Here is a 14,098-nt window from a genome sequence, read left to right on the forward strand (position 1 = left end):
CGGGAAATCGCTCAACCCCACCCCACCCGCGTCGTAAACGTCACGATGAGTCAGAAGAGAGCGAAGTGAAAACATTCTGGGAAAATTACAAGAGTCAAAACATGGCTTCAACGTTCCGTGTACAATTTTCCAACAGCAAGAGACAGCGAGTGAAGCTTATTAATGGAAAATAACGTGCAAATGATGACAGTGAGGGAAGGACAGCAAAAAAAAAGCTCTGCTCTGAAACACAACAAGTTGCGCGCAATCGCCACTTGTTTGATTTTTGCCCCAAAAAGTACAGAGGCATTTGCACCGCCGAGACTGTACCAAAAGGGGAAGGGGCGAATGGAAAAGTTTTGCGATTGACTCTCTCGAATGCAAAAAGGAAAAGGGAGTAAAGTAAGGTTGTTGAATGTGTTGTAACTTCATTGAGTGTTTTGCTGGATTTTCCCGGAGAGTCAAGAGAGAGAGAGGGTATGTAAATACTCAAAAACGTGGAAAATGTGGGGGAGAGAAAGCTCAATCGAGACGAGAGATTTTTTTTGAGAGTTTCGGAAAATGTCCTGTCGGAGAAGAGCGATGTTCGAAACAGTGTTGGCAGTGTGTGACATTTATTACGAAGTGTGGATTTATAATTTATGATTTATGATTTATGATTTATGATTTATGATTTATGATTTATGATTTATGATTTATGATTTATGATTTATGATTTATGATTTATGATTTATGATTTATGATTTATGATTTATGATTTTGATTTATGTCAGCTATTACTTTACATTTCAAAATGAAAAAAAAATACAAAAATATAAAAGCTTTTCATAAGATTTGACAACCTTGAATTGGAGTTAGTAAGCAATATTGTGTGCTGTAATGGATATATTTAAATAATTAAAAATTATTTTATTTGAGCTTAAATTTAGCAATCACGCATACATTTTCGTTGTTATTTCCCAAAGTTAAATTCTGTTATAAACGTGCTCACTCTCGTGCACACTCTCTCACTCACATAATCACTTACTCAAGAACTCACTCAAGAACTCACTCAATCACCCTCTCAATCACTCACTCAATCACTCTCTCACTCAATCACTCAATCACTTACTCAATCACTCACTTAATCACTCACTCAATCACTCACTCAATCACTCACTCAATCACTCACTCAATCACTCACTAAATCACTCACTCAATCACTCACTCAATCACTCACTTAATCACTCACTCAATCACTCACTCAATCACTCACTCAATCACTCACTCAATCACTCACTCAATCACTCACTCAATCACTCACTCAATCACTCACTCAATCACTCACTCAATCACTCACTCAATCACTCACTCAATCACTCACTCAATCACTCACTCAATCACTCACTCAATCACTCACTCAATCACTCACTCAATCACTCACTCAATCACTCACTCAATCATTCACTCAATTACTCACTCAATCACTCACTCAATCACTCACTCAATCACTCACTCAATCACTCACTCAATCATTCACTCAATCACTCATTCAATCACTCACTCAATCACTCACTCAATCACTCACTCAATCATTCACTTAATTACTCACTCAATCACTCACTCAATCACTCACTTAATCACTCACTCAAACACACACTTAATCACTCATTCAACCATTCACTCAATCACTCACTCAATCACTCATTCAATCACTTACTCAATCACTTACTCACTCATTTACTCGCCATGGAGTTGCATGGTTGTTCACGGCATTTTTTCGAACATCCTAACCTAACTTTTCCACCACCCTGTGCTCTCTCTCAGCAATTATCCTTGCCCTCTCCCCTCTCACAGCATCCTAACAAAGGAATCGGAGAGCGAGAGCTACGCTCGCTCTCCCCCTTCCGGCAACTGGTGGATCGTTCGAAAGGGAGTTTTTATGAGTCTCCTTCCCGCTCTCTCTTCTGCTTCTTCTTGTTCGCTCCCATAAAGTGGCGGTGGCCGTCGCAATATAAAATGAATGGACATGGCCCTGGCCCGCTCGGTCTGGCCTGGTGGATGGGGTCGCACAGTTTGTAGTTGGGTTTTGGGTCCGCGCGCGTTCCGTGTGTTCGCTTTCCGTTCGTTGCGTTTGTTCTCGGTTCTCCAGTTTCGGTTTTGTGAGTTTCGTTTCAGTAGAGAGAGGCACTCGCTGGCGGGTGGACGTGTATCGTGTGTGTTCGTGGGTTTGTTCCGGGAAAAAGCGGCTTCCGTCGGTCGTCCAGTGCTCTGCAGTTCAGGATTTCTTTTTTTTCTCACTCCTGGAGGCAGGTCTCAAGGTAGTTGAGAAATTCCTGTGAGTTTCTTTTTTCCTCTGAAGATCCATTGTAAAATCGGCGAAAAGGGGGCCCTCCCTCAAGTGCTTTTTTGTCCCTTTGCACCAACTGGTTTCTATTGTTCCGTTCGTTCGTACTTTGGTTGTTTCTTTTGTTCTCCGTTTCCGCTTTGTTCGGTTCGTTCGTGAGCGAAAAAGATTCTTCGCGAGGAAAATCGTGAGACGTTCGCTAAAGTGTATCAAATTCAGCACCAAAAGCGACGAAGATAACAAAGTTTTGATTTTCCGAAAGTGTTACAGTGTAAAAGTGTTTTTTTTCTCTGTTGAATGTGTGCGTGTGTCCAAAACGCAAGGATAATTGAATTTCTTGCCAGAAAACCATTCGCCGAAAGGATCTTCAAACAGGATATAACCTGCCGGAACTGTGACGACAAGGACGGCTAGGACGACGGGAAGATTAAGGTGAGGACTTGTTCCCTCTCCCTCCAACCTTCTTACTGAAATGTTTTTTTTACCCTCAAATTCGTGAAAATTCGCGGAAAAAACCATTAAGGTGAGGCGAAACAGTGAAAGTGCGCTGAAATGATGATGACCTTCTTCGGCTAAAAAAAAAAAAAAATGAAAGGATTACGTGACATTGGACCTGGGTCGTAAAAGTGGTTTTTACTCGAGGAAAAAAGGGGTTCTTCAATAATTCTATGTAGTGAGCTCGGGGTATCGGTCTGTGTAAGTGTGATAAAATATATTTCATTCCTCTCGGGGAAAGCCAGCTTTCGGTATCAGCAGTATCATCAACAGTTGAAGCACAGCCAACAGTGGCTGGGCCAGCCGGTTCGAGGGGTGCCGTGAATTGAATTAAAGTGGATCTGGATTAGAACGAATTACTTTAACCTATTACGATGATATAAACTTTGTGGGTACACTACACACCACAACTGGTTGGGTGGATTGGTGCCCCGTATTGGTGGTGGTGAATAATAGATGAACGTGAAGAAAACATGGGGAAAAGCACCTGTTTCAGGTGGAAAACCGGAAAAAATTGTTGGGACCAAAGTTTGAAAAAATTTCGCATAATATCCTTAAAAAAAGAAAATTTGAGACTTGAATGAAATTAAATTCATGCCAAAAAAAATATCGAGGAATTGTGATTGCTTTTCTTAAATGATAAATTATTATGTTAGGAACGACGATTTCTCACAAAAAAAATAATGGTAAAAATACTTTCTCGCACCTCCTCTTCAATTTACTGAAAAAGTCACATTTTTGAGCAAATTTTATAAAATCATTTGGAATAAATGCACAAACTGTTTCAGGAAACATTTATTTCAATAAATTTTAAAATTTCAATGAATATAAATGTGCATTGAACAAAATGCATTCCTGTTTTTTTTATTCATATTTAGTAATTGTTGATTAACAATAAAATGCTTTATACAAATTTACAATTATGCTTCTTTCAAAAACTATCTAAAATCAATCAACTTATGAAAATATTTTTTTCCAATGCTTTTACGTTTCCTTCCGATCTGCGGTCCCAAATGCAAAAATTGTTAAAAGGTAAAAAAGTCTTTATTCGATTCAAAATGCATCAATAAGCGTTATACAATCAATACTGATTAATTTATAATCGATTTTCAAGTTTCTCAATAAAAATTTCAATTTTTGTCAATTATTATGTTTTTGCCACCTGATTCCCAAAACTTTTTTTACACATTATTTATGGTATAGAGCAGTTCTCTCAGATTTCGGTCATTCGAGTTTTTTTGTATTTTTTAATCCGACTGAAACTTTTTTGGTGCCTTCGGTATGCCCAAAGAAGCCATTTTGCATCATTAGTTTGTCCATATAATCTATATATATAAAAAATTTCGACGGTTTTGTTCGAACGCGAATCAGTTCAATACGGAGCGTCGGATCGAGGTGCTTTTTGTTGCGTTGGGTTCTTATAAGTCCAAGGAAGGTTCTTACGCCAAAAAGTTACAACTTTGGCCACTCTGGAACCGATTCCGGAAAATCAGCAGATTGTATGGAAAAAGTTACGTAAAATCAAATTAAGATCACAGGAGGCTGAAGAAGTGAAAATTCAAAAATCTGTACCTTTTAAAGGAATTTTTTGATCGATTTGGTGTCTTCGGCAAAGTTGTAGGTATGAATATGGACTACACTGAAAAAAATGATACACGGTAAAACAAATTTTGGTGATTTTTAATTTCACTTTTTGTCACTTAAACTTGATTTGCAAAAAAACACTATTTTTAATTTTTTTCATTTTTTGATATGTTTTAGAGGACATCAAATGCCAACTTTTCAGAAATTTCCAGGTTGTGCAAAAAATCTTTGACCGAGTTATGAATTTTTTAATCAATACTGATTTTTTCAAAAAATCGAAATTTTGATCGCAAAAATTTTTCAACTTCATTTTTCGATGTAAAATCAAATTTGCAATCAAAAAGTACTTCAGTGAAATTTTGATAAAGTGCATCGTTTTCAAGTTAAATCCATTTTTAGGTGACTTTTTTGAAAAAAGTTGCAGTTTTTCATTTTTTTTAATTAGTGCACATGTTTGCACACTTTTGAAAATTAAAAAAAGAAACTATTTACTATCCAGGTTACTATACTACACTGAAAAAATATTATGTTTTCAGTTATGAGCAATGTAATTAGCTTATATCTGTAAGCCCATACATCCAATTGAAATGTGGTCAAAGACAAACTTATGGGAAATTGGACGAGCTTTCCGGTAAAAATATTTTGGAAACTGAAAAATCAAGTCTGTCATATAGAAATTGCCAAAAACCATCAAAAAAACAATTTTTTCAACATTTTTATTTTTAAAAACCGCTGTAACTTCAAAAGGATTGGACTTAGGACAGTGGTCAATATGGAGACTTTTATGTAAAATTGTCTGGAGAATCGATTCCCGTATTCGGGTTTTGAAAATTTTGACGTTTAGAGCACTTTTCAAAAAAACAGTTTCAGTAAATGATTTTTGTATTTTTTTAGGTGAGTTGCTCCATTCTGCATTTTTCGTGAGTCTTTTTGTAACATCTTAGGCTATTTTCACAAAAATTTTGAACGAAAAAAAATCGTGGGCTCACCTTCAAATTTGACTTTTAAACTTTAAAATCAAAAAATCTCATGAAAGTGGCGTGTTTTTTCTTTCAGTGTATTTTTTTTGGAAAGCCCGTCAAATTTCCTACAAGTTTGTCTTTGACCACTTTTTGATACGATGAAACGGCTTCAAGATACAGCAATATTTAAATTACGAAATACAAAAATATTTAAAACACTTACGCCCTTGTCAAATGTCATTCTCGAGTGTAACTGACTCCATATACACAAAAATGGCTTATATAAGCGTAGGATAACATGTCTACAAAGTTTCGTTGAAATCGGAGAGGGTCGGGTACAACCGATTCTCTATTTGACATGGAATTGCTCTATTATGAAAATTTATCATGTATCTGAATAAGTTAGTAAGATATTATTAACCCTTCTTAAAATGAATGGAATCTTTCAAATACATTGTCATCTTATATTTCTAAGTGATTATTATTATTATTATTATTTATTCAAATCATCCGACCACATGGTCTTAATGAAGTTTTGTTGTTGTTTGTTCGCTTCACAATATAGTACAAAATGGTCAAGTAATTAAATAACAGCATGTAAACACTAAACAGAAAACGCTAAACGACGAATGCACGATCATCACCACCTACAAAAAATGGTCCGGTAGAATACTTAATGAAGAGCATAACTTAAGGAACGGTAATCACCTGGTAGATCGACGAGGACGTTCATTCTCCCCGGCGTTGTCACAGTGATAACTATTCAATTGATAGCAAATAAACATTATTTTTCATGCATTGTTCTCCTTGCCCCAACGGGTTGTTCGTCTTGTCCCACCTGCCCTTATATTGAATCAATGGCACTCGAGAATGACGTTTGAGAAGTGTGTTAATTATTTAAATCTGGTTGTATTTCATTATTGAGATATTGCTGCATCTCAAAGTCGTTGCATCGTATGAGTCCAAAGACAAACTTTTAGGATAAATATATATTTACTGAAATATAAATGAATGAATGAAGCAACTTTTCTGAAAAAAATACGAAAATTACTTATTAAACCCATTTTCCTAAAATATTTTTCAGACAATTGTACATAAAGGTTTCCTGAATAACTATTTTCCTTTTAAGGTACAGCAGGTTTCAACAAATTTATTTTGAATAAAACGTTGTTTCTGTCAATTGATGTGGGTTTTGGTCCTTTTAATGTGCAATGTTAGCCTACCCGAGTTCCCAGAAGAAACTCTGCATCAAACACAATCTTAATATCCACAAAATTATGTATGATCTTCCAGGACGTTCTTTCCAATAACAAAACCTCATACCGGCAAAAAAAAATCCGTGTCCCAAACTCAGCTCCTGCAGCGCATCACACCCCGTGATGAGTGTGACACATCCATACAACCAGAGCTACACTTGTCATAAAAGAGAGAGAGAGAGGGAGAAATGATCAAAATCAGTCCGGTGCTGCCGGTTCGGGTGAATGGGAATGGAAGTGGTTGATAAAGAATGAATGGACAATAATTTGAATGAATTGTCTGCGGCTTTTGTTCGGCTGGGAGAGAGCGTGTGAGTGTGATTGTTTGTTTGAGTGAGTATTTGTGTGTGGGGGGAGGGCGAAGAATATTTTGCGTCGTCGAGTGCCGGATTATTGTGCTGTGATCTATGGTGTTTGGTCATGGTGTCGTTATTTGGATTTAACGAGCGAACAAATTCAAAGCGATATGTTTGTTTGTTTGTTTGTGTATGTGAGAAATCATTTTTAGAAGCGTCAAGAAGGATGACTGCAATTTGGTGGTGGAGAATGAGAACTTTCTTCTTTCTTTTTTTTTGGTTGGGAGGATGTGATATTTTGAGGAAGCTTGGGACCGAACAAATTATCACTTTCTTTTGTGTGAGGACTACTGCTAAAGTGTCATATTGCGTGTTGAAATCGAGTTTTCATCTTGATAGTGGTAGTTATTGTCGAGCGGAAGACATAGTTTTGGTTGGTGTGAGAAAAAATTCCGGTGTTTTTTATGCCTAGAATATGGTGAAATAAGCTTATATTTGGAACATTTCTTTTTTCGTGCTTGCGTGTGAATATTTATATGTAATTTCAGGTGAATTTCTGTCAACCTAGATAACCAAAATTTGAGAAGAAAACAGAAGGATTTTTTTGAAAATCAGACAATTCTTATAATTGTCAAAGAATATGTACCTATGGTGAAATCAATGTGAATTGTTACCATCTCAACACAATAAAGTTAGAAAGCGTCAATATTACTCTCGAAAAAAGTCCTAATTTCTCATGATCACCAATTTGCAAAAGTTTTCCACGAGACCTTATGCCCTTCCGAAAACTGCCATCTTTGCCAAAATCCCCCATAAAAAAACACACAAACCCCCTAAATTTTCAGGCCCACTTTTTCCACGTGGTGAAATGTTGTTGTCGTTCCCCAAGTAACAATAAAAAGCACTTTCCATCAGCTATTTTTTTCGCCCCTCTCTTTGCCTTCCGGCGTTGGAAGCACCGGAAGGACAAAGTTCTATTTATTTTCGCATATGTGTGAGTGGGGGCAAACTCGAAGAAAAATAAAGATAAATAAATGTCCTGCCTGCCTCTGCAAGTGACACACGGACCACACACCACGAGCCTAGACGAGTAGGAAAAAGTGCCACGTGGCATCGTCGCTTTTGAACGTGGCTTTGAGCCTAAACAAAGTGCAAATGCTTTTCAATTACCGGCTCCCAGGAATATAAATATCACTCACGACGGTGAGAGTGTATGTTATTAACGGTGTAATGGTTTCCGAAGGAAGGGCCACATGGCCAATGTCACCTAAATCAATCATCTTTGATGGTGGCTCGTAAATCCATTAGGTTATGAAAAATTCAAGGGAAAACCATGCGGCTCCATCGATCCAATTCTGCCTTCAACGTGAAATGCCTCGAACGGTATCATTTAGAACGGGGATATTACCAGGACCAGGACACCATTACGTATTATGTAGCTGGGTTTACACACACGTTGGATCCCCAACGTGGTACTTTCCGACGACCAAATGAACCATAAAACCAGGACACCTTCATCGCTGTATTCGATGGAGGATAGCGTTTCTTGCTTCATCCTGTGGTCGAAAGTTGTGTTCTGTAGTATGTTAAGCTCCACTGAGCTAAATTTTGCGTTATATTGGTCAGTAACTGCGATGGTCGAGATAAAAACTCTTTGATCACATTATTTATAGCGATTTACCTTAAAAAACGTAAACATTGTACAATTTCATTCCTTGATTACTTTTAAACCTTTTTCAAACCTGATGTAAAACTGTTGAAGCACTTTACCAATCTTAACATTTTGTATTGTGGAATTCTGGTAAGCCTAAGACCATTCACCTTCCCAAAAACCGTTCAACTCCCAGCGAAACATACTAGAGGATACCGTGGAGATTTTCCCTTATCCTGTTGAAAAAATCGAGCATCAAAAATTCCCGTCTTCCAAATCTCCCATCCTTGTCCCAGTCGGGCATGTACGTGTGTCAAATGTGTTCTGACTAAATTCCCATTGGCCAGTTGTCGCATAATCTCAACAATTTCCTCAAAAAATGAGGTAGAACAGATATTGTGTAATTTTGGCCGACTCCGACTCTGGCTTTTATAAATTTGACGACTCCGACTACATAGTCCTGTTTGCCCGTGTTACATTCATTCCAATAATTAGGTCCCCCAAGGACATTTTCCGGATCAATTCGAGCCTTCCCACTCAACATTTCGTGTATTACAGTATCCCTAAAATCAGTGACAGGGCCAGGACCAATTAATTACAGTCCCGTCCTTGGAGAGTCGACGTCGTCGTCATCGCTGCTTGGTTTGGTCACAGTCACACGTTTCATTGGACTGGGGCAGCTTATAAAACTGCTTGAATTAAGAAAATAACTTCCACTCGGTTTCGGCAGGAAACGGAACCCCAAATTTAGCTCGAATGTCGTCAATTAGGTCCTTTTACAGAGTTTTTACTGAGGGGGAAATCCAACCTTGGCTGGATTTCTTGGTTCTTTTCCTGGAAAGTCGAACAATATTGATTTTCTTTGTTTATTATTTAAATAATTTGGAAAAGTGCTCAAATAAATGGCACGAAGCAGACAAAGTCATATTAGTCATCATAAAACTTTCACCACAATCAAAATTTTCCCAATGGTCCCAATCCGCAAACCACCCTCAATTTACAGCTCTCTGCTGTGAATTATGGCACCAAGTTATTGACACCAGTGGGGCACCACCAAGGGGCAAGGAGAAGTAAAATGACCATTCCCTGGTGTAATTCGTGGAAGATCCCTTCCGGAATGGACACACGACGCCGTTGGACAAAGAAGAAATGGACGGAGGCAAAAACATTTATTGTTTCCAGCCGTGACCACACACTTGCACGCCTTCACCTCCAGACACGCACACAAAGAAGCGGAGGAGGCACGCCATATTTCCTGGTTTTTCTTTTTTTTGCGTTCCCGTTTACAGGCTAGGACTCGCGCCTCCCGGCTGTCATTAAAGTGCCCCAGCGAACGGACTGCTGGGTCTGACAGGTTGAAGAAACGGCGAAAGAAAAGCCACCGTTAAAGGAATATTTTTTGCTAAATTTTTGCTGCGATTTTTATTAAAAAGATTTGAAATATTAAACTTATATTTAATAAAAAAAACCTTATTAACCAAATAATCAATGAAACTTGTGAGGAAAAAATCAAACTCTATTTTTTTTAAACAAGTTTTAAATAGTTATTGTAGAAGTACTTTCTCAAATCTAGACATTTGAAAAAAAATCGTTGAACAATATATTTTTTTATGAAATATTCTTGGAAAATTTTCTTTTCTAAAAAAAGTTTAGGTATTCAACAATAAAAACGTTACTTTAAATCACCTCAGTGATTGATGCGTTCCTCCTGAAATAAAAAAAAAACGCTTTCTGCTTGAATTCAAATGCGCCTGAAAACATGCTAACAAAATACTCTAACGATGGGTCGTATGATAGATCCGGACAACTTTTAGGTCAACATTTTTTAGATCCATCCTCAAAAATGTGTATAAAAACACATAAGTGACCATAACTTTTGATATGGTTGTCAGATCTTCAACATTTTGGACGCGTTGGAAAGGTCTTAAAAATACGTTTCTTAAAATGTTTGAGGTTCAGCCAGTCCCGAGATAATCGAGTGACAAGTTTTTGATCAACATCCAACCACCCACACAGACATTTGTTCAGAATTTGATTCTAAGTCGATATGTATGCATGAAGGTGTGTCCAGGAAGTCAAATTGAGAAGTTCGTTTTTCGTGTGATTTTATAGCCTTTCCTCATTGAGGTGAGGAAGGCAGAAACAATACAATTTGCGTGAAAGTTGCTACAATATCTCCATTCATTTAATTTTTTTGTTGATAGAGATGACAATCTCCTGGTTCCATTTTTCTTTTCCTAGTTTGCATTATTTTCACTTAATATGCAATTGCATAAAGGTGACTTTTACCAGTCTGGGTTTGGAACGGTTTAAATAAAAATAAAAACTTAATTAGAAAATCACAATTTACACATTTTTCAGAAAGAGCCCATAAAAAGTGTGGGCTGAGCAATTTCCACTGAGATATAAATTTCTGGAAGAACATTTTTTTTTAATTGAAAAGTTTATCATAAACAATAGAGTTGTTCCGTTTAGATCCGCAACTTTATTTATATGTGAAATGAGACGCACGCCATGGCGGAAGGCAATTATTATTGAAATTGAATGTACCTAAAATGTTTTTTCGTGGAAAGGTAGCTAAGGGTAGCCCTTTTCGATATCTGTGACCTAGAAAATATTTCACCTAGGGATTTTCGATTTTTTGTCATTTTCAGTTTTTTAACTGTATAAATGGAGGCGCACGGTACTTTTGGTTACTTTGCGGTTGCACAGCACCTCCCAAATGCTTTTAATTGCAACGGATACTGATCAAAGGGGTCGTCCATGAAATATTTCACAATATTTAAGGCCCCACCCACCCTTAGAACCCCCCCCCCCATCCCCCTAATTTATTTAACAAAGATAATAACATTATTTTTAGTATGCGGCGTCCATAAAGTATGGCACACTAAAATCAGCAAAAAATAACCCCCTCCCCCCAATGCCACACATTGTCACGCAATCCCCACCCCCCTTGAAAAGTCCGGCACGTTATGTAATTTGTTTTTTTTTTACATTTTTACTTTTTTTAGTTCTGAGTTCAATCAATGCCTTGTATCATGTTTGGTTTATGAGTTAAGCTTATCAAACATCAAATAACTTTTTTGTAAATATTTTAAGCCTGAATTTTCATTTTTTTTCTATTTCCAGTACCCTTGGTATCCTTACACAGTTAGTTGCATATACCTAGCTCGACTAATTTCAGCACAACCGATTAGCAGAAAAAGAAACAAAATTTACGGTTGATTTGTCTGACGAGTGTTAGGTAGTGCGATTCTCGGCATACTGCAAAATAAGTTCATTGTGTTTTTACTGGATAAGGTACAACAAGTGCATTATTTATATAAAACATTTGAAAAATCAGGCCTAAATAAATAAAATTGTTCGCTCTACAGCATTGCCTTGACGTTGTCGATTGCGAGATTCCTACTCAAAACTAGGTGCCCGAAGGCTTAATTGTTGAGGAAATTGCAAACCTCTGTTTACACCTTAGCTTCCATCCACCCCGGGATTCGAACTGACGACCTTTAGATTGTGAGTCCAACTGCCTACAAGCGAATCCACCGAGACAGGACCCAGGGAGACGACTTCTACACCTGGACTGAGCTAACGACATAACCTTTAGGTTATACCAGGACCAACATTTACTTCCCCGTCCGACGGAAGGCGTGATCAGACAAATCTCGTCTCGAAATATGCCACCGGGACCATCTGGGATCGAACCCAGGCCGACTGGGTGAGAGGCAACCACGCTTAGCCCTACACCACGGTTGTAAAATATTTACATACAGTAATTCGATGTTTAATAAACGTAACTCATAAATCAAACATGATAAAAGGCATTAAGAAACAGAGTTGTTAATGATAGATATTATATACTTAAATCTTTATTTACTTACTTGAATCATCAATCGTGATTTCAACAATAACAAAAATTAAAAACATATCCTATAAAAATGATAAGCTGTTAAGTTGAACTCAGAATTATAAAATAAATAAAAATGTACAAAAAAAATAGATTAGGGTTCAAAACGTGTCGTACTTTTCAAGAGGGGGGGGGGGGGGGGAGGCGTAGTCAGCGTGACAATGTGTGGCATCGGGGGGAGGAGGTTATTTTTTGCTGATTTTAGTGTGCCATACTTGATGGATGACGCCTCATACTATAGTATATATAATGTTATTGTCTTTGTTAAATAAATAAGGGGTGTTGGGGACCGCGCCTTCCACCAAAAAGCCTTCGATAGCGGAGTGGCAGGCGGCAGGTCCCAACACCGGATGGGGGGGGGGGAGGTTGTAGATGGGCTGGCTTACGCTGGTATCCTTGGCCAACGCTGGGTGAATTCTCCAGGTCGTTCTCCTGACGACCTTCAGGCGCTTCCGGCCGTATAAATTTAACACCACAAGAAATTAACACCGAACAGTAAAAGAACATTTATTTTCCTAACACTTTATATTTACAGGACTTAGACATAATCTTGCCAGGGAGCGCGCACCGTGCGCGTCCCTTGGTCTACCTTGACGCTCTGGCTGGCAGAGTTTGACTAGAGTTATATAATTTTGGTGGGTCATCTTGAACCCAAGTGACCTGAGAAAACGGGTCGTGCGATGACCTCTACTCCGATCCTCTCAGAGAGAATCGGAGTAGACGTCCGCTCCCCCGATCGCCGTCGATGACCACGATGATACGACGATGATGATCGCGATGTCAGCCCTTATCAGTCTCCTCTCGCTCCCTCCTACGGTCATCCGTGCTCGAGTCCGTCCTTTGTCCCAACCGTGGACGAGCTGACCGCCAGGTCTTGACCAGCGAGCGAAGAAGTAGTAAAAACCAGGGATGTAGTCCTGAGGGTTTCGAAGGGCTACTCCCGAACAAGGGGGATGAGGGGGAGGGGGGGTTTTAAGGGTGAGTGGGGCCTTAAATATTGTGAAATATTTAATGGACGACCCCTTTGATCAGTATCCGTTGCAATTAAAAGCATTTGGGAGGTGCTGTGCATCCGCAAAGTAACCAAAAGTACCGTGCGCCTCCATTTATACAGTTAAAAAACTGAAAATGACAAAAAATCGAAAATCCCTAGGTGAAATATTTTCTAGGTCACAGATATCGAAAAGGGACCCCCTTAGCTACCTTTCCACGATAAAACATTTTAGGTACATTCAATTTCAATAATAATTGCCTTCCGCCATGGCGTGAGACGTATTTGTTCGCATTCGCATTCGCATTCGCATGGAGATGGTGATCTTAGCGGGTTGCAGACTGGATTTCTTCATGTATATGTGATGATTGTCCAGCCCAGTTGCTTAGATTGCACGGGTGGGAATGTAGCTCCATTTCTCTCATGTCACCACCAATCGCCCCACTTCCATTTGAACCGATCTCTTCTCAGTTTGCACACAAACATCTCGGTTCGGAGACCATTCCAGGTAACCGGACTCGGCTCTCTCTATGTGAAATGAGACGTATTTGTTGATAATTTACTCCAGAAAAGTGTTTCTCAAGCAAATCAAGCTTTACTTTTGAAAAGGTCAACAAATTGGTAATTTTCTTGATTTCATAGTACACTTAAAAT

General features: G+C 38.4%; 1 protein-coding gene across 1 annotated transcript in view; it reads left to right on the top strand.

The window, feature by feature from the left end:
* Positions 1-2,088: 2,088 nt before the first annotated feature.
* Positions 2,089-14,098, top strand: part of LOC6051571 (slit homolog 1 protein) — a 68,916-nt gene continuing 56,906 nt past the window's right edge. Inside the window, exon 1 of the mRNA XM_038259273.1 lies at positions 2,089-2,737. The gene's annotated coding sequence lies outside the window, so the exon portion shown is untranslated. The remainder of the gene's footprint in view (positions 2,738-14,098) is intronic.

This window comes from Culex quinquefasciatus, chromosome 3 (genome assembly GCF_015732765.1).
Source record: "Culex quinquefasciatus strain JHB chromosome 3, VPISU_Cqui_1.0_pri_paternal, whole genome shotgun sequence".
Taxonomy (NCBI): Eukaryota; Metazoa; Arthropoda; class Insecta; order Diptera; family Culicidae; genus Culex; species Culex quinquefasciatus.